This window comes from Rhinopithecus bieti, unplaced genomic scaffold, assembly GCF_001698545.2.
Source record: "Rhinopithecus bieti isolate Rb0 unplaced genomic scaffold, ASM169854v2 scaffold_39810, whole genome shotgun sequence".
Lineage (NCBI taxonomy): Eukaryota > Metazoa > Chordata > Mammalia > Primates > Cercopithecidae > Rhinopithecus > Rhinopithecus bieti.
Window position 1 is genome coordinate 24979 of NW_016816294.1, and position 12178 is coordinate 37156.

Here is a 12178-nt window from a genome sequence, read left to right on the forward strand (position 1 = left end):
TAAGATCACTGTAGTGGGTGTTGGACAAGTTGGTATGGCGTGTGCTATCAGCATTCTGGGAAAGTCTCTGGCTGATGAACTTGCTCTTGTGGATGTTTTGGAAGATAAGCTTAAAGGAGAAATGATGGATCTGCAGCATGGGAGCTTATTTCTTCAGACGCCTAAAATTGTGGCAGATAAAGATTATTCTGTGACTGCCAATTCTAAGATTGTAGTGGTAACTGCAGGAGTCCGTCAGCAAGAAGGGGAGAGTCGACTCAATCTGGTGCAGAGAAATGTTAATGTCTTCAAATTCATTATTCCTCAGATTGTCAAGTACAGTCCTGATTGCATCATAATTGTGGTTTCCAACCCAGTGGACATTCTTACATATGTTACCTGGAAACTAAGTGGATTACCCAAACACCGCGTGATTGGAAGTGGATGTAATCTGGATTCTGCTAGATTTCGCTACCTTATGGCTGAAAAACTTGGCATTCATCCCAGCAGCTGCCATGGGTGGATTTTGGGGGAACATGGCGACTCAAGTGGTAAAAGAAAAGAAAAAATTACTTACGATATTGGTTTTATCATTTTGAATTTTTCATTTTATTTCAAATTTTATTTTTATGGACTTTGTATTTAAGAAGAGTTGCAAAAATAGTAGTGACTTTTCTGTTATATTGCATATTGCCTTATCATTTACTCTCTCATCTATCTACCTATCTATCATCTATCTTTACCCTGATCAATTAAGCATAAATCAGTTCCCTCACCTTTTTCTCCATAAGTTCTTTACTGTGTATTTCCTCAAAACAAAGGTTTTCTTTTTCATAACCACAGTACACTTACCAAAATCAGGAAATGTAACCCTGAAACAATACCATCTAATCCAGAGTCCATTATTCACATGTTACCAACTGTCTCAGTAGTGTCCTCTGAAGCTTTTTTCCTAATTCAGAATCCATTCTAGGCTCACACATTACATCTGCTGTATCTCCTTAGCCTCCTTCATTCTGGAACAGTTTCTCAGTCTATCTCTGTTTGAAAAGTTAGGTGAGTTATTTTGTGGAATGCCCATCAATTTAGATTTGTCCAATTGTTTCTTTATCATTAGGTTGAGCTATGAACTTTTGGTGCACATACCACAGAAATGACCCTCTGGCTTTCTCATGGCATCACATCCAAAGTCATGTAATGTCAGTGTGGCCAACAATTGGTGGCACTAATTGTGATAACTCAGTTAAGGTTGTATTTTGCCAGGTTACTCTGTGTGAAGTTACTACTTTTCCTTTGTAATTTATGAGTAATTTGTGGGAAGATGTTTTGATGCTGACTAGGAAAATGATTCCTCATCAATTTTTCTCTACTAAATTTAGCATCTATTAATGATTTGTGGTTGAATAAATTATTACCATGGTAGTTGTCAAACATGATCTACTAATTCCATCATTTATTCTATGTTGATTAGTTGCACTCTACTGTAAGACAGAACTTTTTCTTCTTCCCTCTTTATTTATTCATTTGTTGATATCAGTATGGCCTCAGATTTTTATCTCATGTCCAAAATATTCTGTCGCTATCATTTGTAATGCTCAAGTTGTCCCAGGCTTTTCAAACTGACTCTTATGTCTTTTTTTTTTCTTAACGTTTCCCATCATTTTTTGAGAACTTTCTTGCACAATAAGTTGCACCAGTCTCATTTTGAACTTTCCCCTGCCCAGCACTAGAGTCAGCTGTTTCCCTAACGAGCCCTATTTCCTTTTAGTGAGGAATGCTCATTAGAAACCAAGATTAGGGCATAGGTGTGCTTGTGCTACTGGTATATCTTTGCTTGTAGGCCCTTTGAGTAGACAGAGCTATTACATCCATTGTGTTTGCTGAAGGAGGAATGAATTACGTAACAAAAGCTTATAAATTGTGTCTACTCTTCTATAATGTAAAATAAACCTTATCTCAAATGAAAAAAAAAAAAAAGAAAACTAAAGTTGAAAAAATAATACAATCTAACTTTAAAACTTACTACAAGGTTATTGCAAGCAATACAGCATGGTACTGGCAAACAGATCATATTTCTAAATATAAAGGGTAAAATGTAAAATTTTTAGAAGAAAACTTAAAATCTTCATGACTTAGGGTTAGGCAGCGAGGTCTTAGACATAATAGTTTAAAAATACATTAATAAATTAGACTACATTGAATTAAAAGGTATTGTTAAAATGAAAAGGCAAGCTATGAACTGGAAAAAATGTTAGAAAATCACATAACATAGAACTTATATTTAAATAAAAGAATTCTCAAACTCAAAAGTAAGAAACCAATTTAAAAGTGGGTAAAAGACTTGAACAGAGACTTTACCAAAGAGGATATAAGGATTGTAAACAAGCGCATGGAAAGCTTTTCATATCATTAGCCATTAGGAAAATGAAAAAGCCACGATGAGATACCACTACACACTATTAAAATGGATAAACATTTTCTTAAAAAGTCAATACCAACCACTGGCAAGGATATAGAGAAACTGGATTTCTTTTACCTTGCTGGAGAGAATTCAAAGTGGTACAACCATTCTGAAAAACAGTCTGACAGTTTCTTACAAAGGTAAACATACACTTACCAGGTGATGCAGCAACGCCACTGCATGGTAGATAAATGTTTAAAGCACCTATATTCATTATTGTCAAAACCTTGCATTGCAAAACAACCCAAAGTTTCTTGAACACTTGAATAGAGAAAATATGGTATATTCACACAATGAAAAGCTACTTAGCAGTAAAAAAGAGCAAACTACTGACACACACAACAACTTGGATGGATCCCAAAGTCATTATGCTGAGTAAAACAAGCCAGTCTCAAAAGGTTACATACTTTACAATTTCATTTATATGATATTCTGGAAAAGACACAACTATAATGATAGAAAGCAGATCAGTGGTTATCAGAGGTTTGGGGTGGTGGAAACATTGTTCTAAAAAGATACATGAGGGAGTTTTGTGGGGGTGATAAAATTGTCCCCTATCCTGATAGTGGTGCTGGTGATTGCACAAATCTATACATGTTTTAAAATTCATAGAATCAAAAAGTAGTTGATTTTATTGTTTAACAAATTAAAAATTACAATTAAAATAAATAGTTGCAAGACAAATGACAATCTTAAAATGAAAAGAGTGAAAAAGAGAAAAGCATAATGATTACTATGCTTGCCACAACTATTATATATTTATAATATCTACTTCTTTAGTAGTGAAATAATAAGACCATATATTCTGTTTCCCATGAATCCTGCATATAATATGTTTTTGTTCCCAGTGGATATACCAACACAGGAAACCTGACTGATGGCTATCGGTTCACATATTGTACACCACTTAAATATGCTGGGACGAGAAGAAATTTCTGCCTGGGGATTTTGGTCAGCTTCTATGGCTTTTGAATTGTGAGGTATAAACTACCCACATGTCTTTTTCTATAAATTTGGTAATAAATTTCTCTCCCACCTGAGATGTACATGGCACCAAGAACATAAATGAAATACATTCTGAGATGGAAGCGGGGCTGGGACTAGACTGGAGAATTACTCATTTTCCATCTTCTGTTTTTATATGCGCAGAGCATTAACTGTTGTCCTGGCTAAGTTCCAGCTCAGGTAGTTACCTACTCCCCCAAAATTTTCACTGTAGTTTTAATTGAACAATGTATGTTTTACTTCCTATGTTAAATCATATGCCTATGCCTGTTTTCACCACCTGCAGAAATACATCTACTCTGACCTAAAATTCAAGGACTGTGGATGTAATCATTTTCAAAGAAAGAGCAGTACACTTTTTTTTTTTTTTTTTTTTTTTTTTTGAGACGGAGTCTCGCTCTGTCGCCCGGGCTGGAGTGCAGTGGCCGGATCTCAGCTCACTGCAAGCTCCGCCTCCCGGGTTTACGCCATTCTCCTGCCTCAGCCTCCCAAGTAGCTGGGACTACAGGCGCCCGCCACCTCGCCCGGCTAGTTTTTTGTATTTTTTAGTAGAGACGGGGTTTCACCATGTTAGCCAGGATGGTCTCGATCTCCTGACCTCGTGATCCGCCCGTCTCGGCCTCCCAAAGTGCTGGGATTACAGGCTTGAGCCACCGCGCCCGGCCAGTACACTTTTTTAAAAGAAACATTTTATTCTTTTTCTCAATGAAAAAGATCTAAGTAGCTTTACAGTAAGAAGCTCTCCCCTTCAATGGAAAGATAAATGATTGAACAGACTCTATATAAATATTTGATATCCTTGAGTCTTCCTGATACACAAAAAGCAGCAAGGCAGCAGACTTGTTAACATCTGATATTTTATGCAATACCCGAAAAAAGCATTAGATCTCCATTTTTCATTCCCAGTGTCAAGGAGATGTCCACACTAGTAGAAATACTGACCAGTACCCATTCATATGTTTTCAGAAATGTTTTATCAGAAACTTTCTGGGCATCAGAAGCTAATGCTGAAGCCTAAATATCAAGCCTAAGTGATTATAAGGTGTTTTAAGAAAACATAAGGCATTATGTGTTAGTCTGTTTTGCATTACTTTAAACGGACACCTGAGGCTGTGTAATTTATAAAGAAAAGATGTTTATTTTGGCTTATGGTTCTGCAGACGGTACAAAAGCAGAGTGCCAGCATTTGCTTCTGGTAAGGGCCTCAGGAAGCTTCCAATCATGGCAGAAGGCAAAGAGGGAGCAGGCATGTCACATGGTAAGTGCGAGAGCGAGAGAGAGAGAGAGAGGAGAGAGAGAGAGATTAAGACTGTTTTTAACAACCAGATCTTGTGGTAACTAATAGAGTGAGACTCACTAATTACCATGAGGACAGCATCAAGCCATCCATGAGGGATCCACCCCCATGACCCTAATACCTTCCACCAGGTCCCACCTCTAACACTGGGGATTACATTTCAACACGACATCTGGAGGAGACAAATTTCCAAATCATACTACATTATTATGATAATTAGATATGACAGACCTGTTCTGAAACTGGATTAGGCCAGCAGTTTCCAAACTTGCTTGATTAGAATTACTGGGGGCACTTGTTTAAAATACAGATTAACAGACCTCTCTTGGAAATCAGAGGAGAAGAAAAATTGTTATGTAAGAAAATTTGACCTTATAAACGCTCCATTATTCTTTCCAGTACAAATTCCTCAGGCCAACTCCCCATCTGCCAGTGGCCTTCTGTGCTTGCTATCTCAAGCTTAGCTACACATTGGAATTACCTGACAAAATTTCTAAATACCGATGCCAATCCCACCACAACACATTCTGATTTGATAGATTTGAGAAGACGTGTAGCCATTGGCATTTTCAGAGCTAGTCAGCTAACTCTAATGTGCACCAAAAGTGGAGAATCACTAAATAAAGGTGGTTCTACAATAATTTAGACCAAGGGTGATGATAATTCCACACTGGTTTTCTAAGAACACCAGAGCAGTACATTTGGCTCTGAAGAGATGTAATGACCAAGTGGAACGCACACGCTAACTGCAGAATGACAAAAGATCTCAATTGGAATCTCAAGTCTACCAGGAAAAATGAGTTCTATTGCCACTTAGAAGACAATCTACCCTCAGTTTTCCAGTTATGTAATGGGAAATACAGTACCTATTAATCAAACAGGTAAGCCAACTAGTCTGCCAGATTCAACTTTCTCTTCTGGCTTATACAGTCCTTTTACTATATCCAAGAAGTGATTATCTTACAAATGAGGTGACCCTGTCTCCCTGTCTGTCTAGAAGAATCCTGTTTATCCTTATTGTTTTGGCATAATTAGTAATCATGCCAGCTTAAAAGTATCCCAGTTTAGATCATAAACTAGTCATCTTACCTATATGCCACATTTTTCATTCATCACTTATAATTGACTGGACCAATGTGGGCAGCTAATCCATATATTGAACAGAGTCAATAGATTGTCTATGTAAATTTTATCTAAAATATGGAGTGCAGAGTTGTATACGTTATCTAAGCTGCATAACAAATTACCTAAAAGCATAGTGGCTTAAAACAACAAGATTGATTATTTCACATTTCTGTAGGTCAGGAATCCAGGTATGATCCCTTCAGAGTCTATCACTACAATAAGCTGTTCAGCAGTGGCTACAGTCATCCTAAGGCTCAACGGAAGGAGCATCAACATGCAGGTCACTTATGTGGTTGTTAGCAGGATTCAGTTCCTCACAGGCTGTTAGATTAAGTACCTCAGTTTCTTACTGGCTGCTGGCAGGAGGCTTCCCTTAGTTTCTCGCTACGTGGGTCTCTGCCATAAAACAGACCCCAACACGGTAGCTTGCCCTCATCAAAATGAACAAATGAAAAGAGCCAAAGAGAGAGTGAGAGAGAGCAAACAAGACAATATCCACAACCTTTTTAAAAACCCGATCTTGGATTTTATATCCCATCTCTTTTGCCATATTCTGTATGTTTGAAGTAAATCACTATGACCAGTCTACACTCAAGGGGAGGGGACTACACACAGCATGAATACCAGGAGACAGGAATCATTGAGAACTATTTTAAAGGCGGCCTACCACACAAAGAGACTATAATCAAAGAGTGGAGTTGAAAAGTCCAACAAAATTAGAGATAGATATGAAATGTAGCAAACCAACATCATGGGTAAACTGAAGTTATAGAGTAGAAATAAATAAAAAGTAAAAAGTCGAGAGTTGAAAAAAATAATGAAACAGATACAAATACATCTGTTCAAAGTCTAGAGACTATTGTTGAAGAGTAATTCAGAGACACTTAAAAATTTTGTATGCAAATTATTTACATTTGAAGGAGTCAGGTGGTAGACTACTGTATTAATCAGGGTTTTCCTAAGACACAGAACTAGTGGGTCACATATAGATATTTAAAAGAAGATTTATTATGGGAATTAGCACATGCAATTATGAAGGCCAAGAAGTCCCACAATCTGCCATCTGCATGCTGGAGAACCAGGAAAGCTTGGTGAAATAAATCAGTCCAAGTCCAAAGCCCTGATAACAAGAAACTCTAACATTCTAGGTGAGGAAAAAAATAGCTGTCCCAGCTCAAGAAGAAAGAATAAAATTTCCCTTTCTCTGTTTTCTTTTTGTTGTATTTAGGCCCTCTATGGATTGTATGATCCCCATCCAATTGAGGGTGGATATTGTTTATGCAGTCTGCTGATTCAAAAGGTAATCTTTTCTAGAAACCCTCATAGACACACCCAGAAATAATGCTTTACCAGCTATCTGGGCATCCTGTAGCCCAGTCCAGTCGACGTGCAAAACTAAGGATCACAACTGCCTTAGGAAGTGAAAGCAAAACAGGTTTCAAAGAGTGAAAAGAGGGATGAAAAAACCGCAGACAGTATGGGAAAAGAAAAATCTCACTTGTACATTTCTAGGGTAAACTAATTAGCTGCCAGCTAGCAAAAAGGTCAGTCAAGGCATTAGATCCTTGATCAGGCTGACTAGGTAGATCAAGGAAAGCAATTTCACTTCTCTGGAAAACCTTGAGAGTTTATCTATAAAACAAATGTGATAGCTGCCAGTGTATAAATTCTGCCAGGTCCATTTAAGCCTCTTTCTTAAACTATTTATACTTTTATTCTTTTGTCAGAGCTTTTCACCATGTAACTCCAAACTTACCACATTTAGTCAGATGACTTACCATGTTTCCGAAGTTCCCACTGTATTTAGAATCCATGCCATGAAATCCCTCTGGGTTTATTGTGTTTCAGCTAATTCAGATGGATTTTTGTTCCTCCAACCAAAAAGTCTTCACTAAAGCAATTTGACTGAGTTATTGAAAAGATTAAATTAAATAGTGTGGATAAATTATGTGGAACTTAATTGGAACCCTTAAGTAGAAATTGTTTTCGAGCCATGAGTACAATTATTGAAGAGACTAGACAAACTGAAACATGTGCATGAGAAAGTGAAGAAGTGATTAAACAATCTCAAAATCATATCTCATGAAGAATGACTGAAGGAGCCAGAGAGTTTAACCAGGGCAAGAGAATCTCAGACAGTCTGTGGCTTTTTTTCTAAACACTGACAGTCAATCATATAAATGATGACTCCATAGATAGGCATAAAAGCATAAACCTATGGGGAAGCTGTGAGAGAGTAGATGAAAGTGTTTTAGGGGGTAGGGCTTTCTTCAGCATCGAAAGAATTCAAGCATAAACAGTTTGTTGGAAATGCTGTATATTAAAACCAGATGATATGTAAGGTCTTTCCAGTCCTAAACTTACATGATTTTGTAAAATAAAGGGAGAATTCTTTTCTCTCTGTGTTTTGGTTTTCTATTCTGTAAAATAGCTAGGATAGTGATTGCTTTTTCCAGCTGCAGTTGTTGAAAGAATGCACTGAGGCCTTAGTAGAATATACAACGTTCTACAAAATATAAATTGAAGAATAAACCTCTGAATTAAAATCTCCATAAATATGTGAAATGTATATTTTTACTCCTTAAATGGAATATTTCTTGAGTCCCTACCATGTGCCAAACACTCCTGTGAGTACTTAAAATGCATTAGTAAACAAAGCAGATAAAATAGTGACAATTTATTTTTACATATAATGTCATAACAGGGAAGAAAGGTGAAAACCAAACCAGTTTTTAATCATCAGGGAAGCTGTAACCATGATAAAGCTACAACATAAACTGAGGATTCAACCACAAAATTAAGGAAAAAGAAAAAAAAATTGTTGATCAGCACCAATTAGCAGGACCTGGAAGGCCATAGACAAGACTGGCTTTAAAGAAAGAGAGAGAGAGAGAGAGACTAATGGAGGCTTAATCTCAACCTTCACAGTCTCCACCATTAAGACTAGCTTCACCATTTGGCCTTCTCAGTACCCCCTTGCTTGTCGTCCCAAGGCTTGCGGTCTCCCAACATTATCTACAAAGAAAGTGCTTAGGCCCTATTTTTCTAATCGTGGATAATATGATAACTGGACCACTGATTGCCCTTACTCCCACTACTGCTCTTTGAGAATTTCTGTTCATTTGAAAAATATATACTGAGAGGCTCTTTAAGAATCAGGCATATAATATGATAATGTGTGTGTGTGTGTGTGTGTGTAACATAATATGTATGTTTGTGCATATTTGCATATTTGTGTGCAAGGAAATTAACAATTTCCTTCTTAGATCAAAACATTGGTGTTTATATCACAGGTAGGTATCAGAATTAACTACAGGCTCTCCCAAAATATACCCACATATGTTCTGATTCAATAGATCTGAACAAGTGAAATTTGGAAACGTAATTCTGGTAGATACACTGCGTTCCAAATCATTATACTAAAAACATAAATAGATTAAAAAATAAAATAACAAAGCTTTCTCTTACACCATGCCATTCCATCTCTGGCAAAATCTTCAGCTTATTTGACTGAAGTAAATGGTGAGCATAATTTAGTGTTTATTTCATGCTCGTTCATAACACAGACCTTCATTTAAAGCATTGTGATATTTTAAAATTACAATTCTATAAGTGAAAGAGACCTTATTCAGTAAATGGTGTTAGGAAAATTAGATAGCCATATGCGGAAGAACGAAACTAGACTTGTGTCTCTCATCATATATAAAAGTAAACTCAAGATGAATTAAAGACTTAAACATAAGACCTGAAACTGTAAAGATTATAGAATAAAGCTTAGGAAAAACTCTTCTGGACATTGGCCTGGGCAAAGAATTTATGACTAGGTCTTCAAATGCAAATTCAACACAAACAAAAATGGACAAATGGGACTTAATTAAACTAAAAATCTTCTCCATAACAAAATAAATAATCAGTAGACAAGATACAGAATGGGAGAAAATATTTTCAAACTATGCATATGACAAAGGGCTAATATCCAGAACATACAAGCAACTCAAACAACTCAAAAAGAAAAAAAAATCCCATTAAAAAGTGTACAAACATTTTCAATAGAAGACATCCCAGTGGCCAAAACATATGAAAAAATACTCAACATTATGAATTATTAGAAAAACGCAAATTGAGACAACAACAAGACACCATCTTATATTAAAAAGTCAAATAACAGATGTTGGCAAGGATGCAGAGAGAAGGGAATGCTTATATGCTGCTGGTGGAAATGTAAATTAGTGAAACCTCTGTGGAAAACGGTATGGAAATTTCTTAAAGGGCTGTAAATAGAGCTACCATTCAACCCAGCAATCCCACTACGGAGAATCTACCCAAAGGAAAGGAAATCATTCTATTAAAAAGACACCTGCCCTTGTATGTTTATCACAGCACTATTCACAGCAGTCATTAAATCAACCTAAGTGTCCATCTGCAGATGACTGAAAAATGAAAATGTAGCATATGTATACCATGGATGCTCCTCAGCCATGGAAAATAATAAAATGATGTCTTTTGAAGCAATGTGGGTGAAACTGGAGACCATTCTCCTGAGTGAAATAATTCAAAACAAAGTCAAAATATCACATGTTCTCACTTATAAGTGGGAGCTAAACAATAGGTACATATAGACACGCAGAGTGAACAAATAGATGTTGGAGACTCCAAAAGGTGGGAGGACAGTAAGAATTGAAAAATGGTATATTGGGTACAATGTTCATTATTTAGGTGATGGGTACATTAAAAGCCCAACTTCACCACTATACAATACAGTCACATAATAAATCTGCACGTGTACTCTCGAAACCTATTTTTAAAATTTTAAGAATTATATTTTTAAAATCTTAATTGTCTGTAGCCTCGTTTTTCCTAAATCATTCTAATGTAAAAGTGTACAATCAGAGAGCTATAAAAATTGTAACTCAAATCAACTTGAATAACTATAATGGTAAGTGACAAAGTCATCCATAGCTTTGCCGAATGGAATGTTTTTAAGTAGGAAAGCATTGTAGCACTTATAATACATTTATTTTTCTATTCACATTTCCATTCACATTGGTGTGTGGCTCTGTTTATCTTTCCTGAACTGTCTAAGGCCTCTATGCACTGCTGCATTATTGTTACTGCTTCACTAAAAGAAGCTGACAGGTCTCTCAGTATACACTTCTATTAACATGCACTCCAGAATGCACAGGTTATTTTCATTCTGATGAAAACTACATCACACTTGATCTGAGCTGTTCTCCCTACAGAATAATAGAGCCAAAACACAGACACCCTTCCCTCCAGCCCCTCAATCCCTACCGCTTCTACTGTTCTTTCGGGTTACACCGAATCACCATCAGGTTTATTAATTTATTTTAAGGCAAAAGTAAGTAAGCCATACAGCATATTACAGCAGACACAAAAACCATAATATCTTTTCAATGGAAAACCTTGAATTTTAAAAGATATTTAGTGAGTTTCTAAGAAAGTGATAAAACAGCTGGTTTTTCTGAACACTAGGAACTAGGATTTTATAGTAGAGAAAAATGGGCTGTGGAGACAGAACAAGCTTGGTTTGAATCCTGGATCTGTCACTTTCACTGTAGTCTTAGGCTAGAGTAACTTCATACTTGCCTCAGTTTCCTTAAATATAAAATAAGATTTTAATGTCAGCCATTCAAGGTTGTTGAAACAATTGGTAATGACATAGAATAAGCTTCTAATATAGTTTGTATATAATAACTACAAATATGTCTACTAAATAAGTAAACGTCTGCATGAGAAAACATTTGTCCTCTAAAGTGTACATATTTCAGTGGGTAGATGGGTGAAGTTTTTTAAAAATTGCACAAATGAAAGCCCACTATATAGAATATGTTGTGAAGCATTACCAAACCATTCAGAGGGACAATAAAAAGAGTTTCAGTTACTCCTCTAGTACTTTGTCTATGTACTGTCAAAACATAGACAAAACTAGATTGAATGATGGAGTAATTAAATGCACAGGTTATTTTCTTCCTGCCTTCACTGAGGTTACAGGTACATAATGAGTACTTTTGAGGATGACCTTCAGGTCATTCATTAATTTTCCTCCCCTTTTGTTTTGCTGGTCATTTACCAGAACAATAGAACTCTAAAGAAAGAAGGAAAAAGATGAAGGAAGGAGAGAGAAAGGAGGATGAAGGAAGAGAGCACAAAAGAGGAAGAAGGAAAAAAAGAAAAGAAAAAAGAGATCATGAATTTTTTGAAACTCTAAGGTTTGGTTTAATCTGATTTAAGAACAAGCTGTGTTATAACTCTCCTTTATGATTTAGTTTTGTTGTTGTTGTTTTTATCTT

General features: G+C 36.2%; 1 pseudogene across 1 annotated transcript; it reads left to right on the forward strand.

The window, feature by feature from the left end:
* The first annotated feature begins 6 nt into the window (after positions 1-6).
* Positions 7-1020, forward strand: LOC108517011 (L-lactate dehydrogenase B chain pseudogene; annotated as a pseudogene). The gene has a single exon (XR_001881979.1). The product of XR_001881979.1 is annotated as an L-lactate dehydrogenase B chain pseudogene (transcript).
* Positions 1021-12178: the final 11158 nt, after the last annotated feature.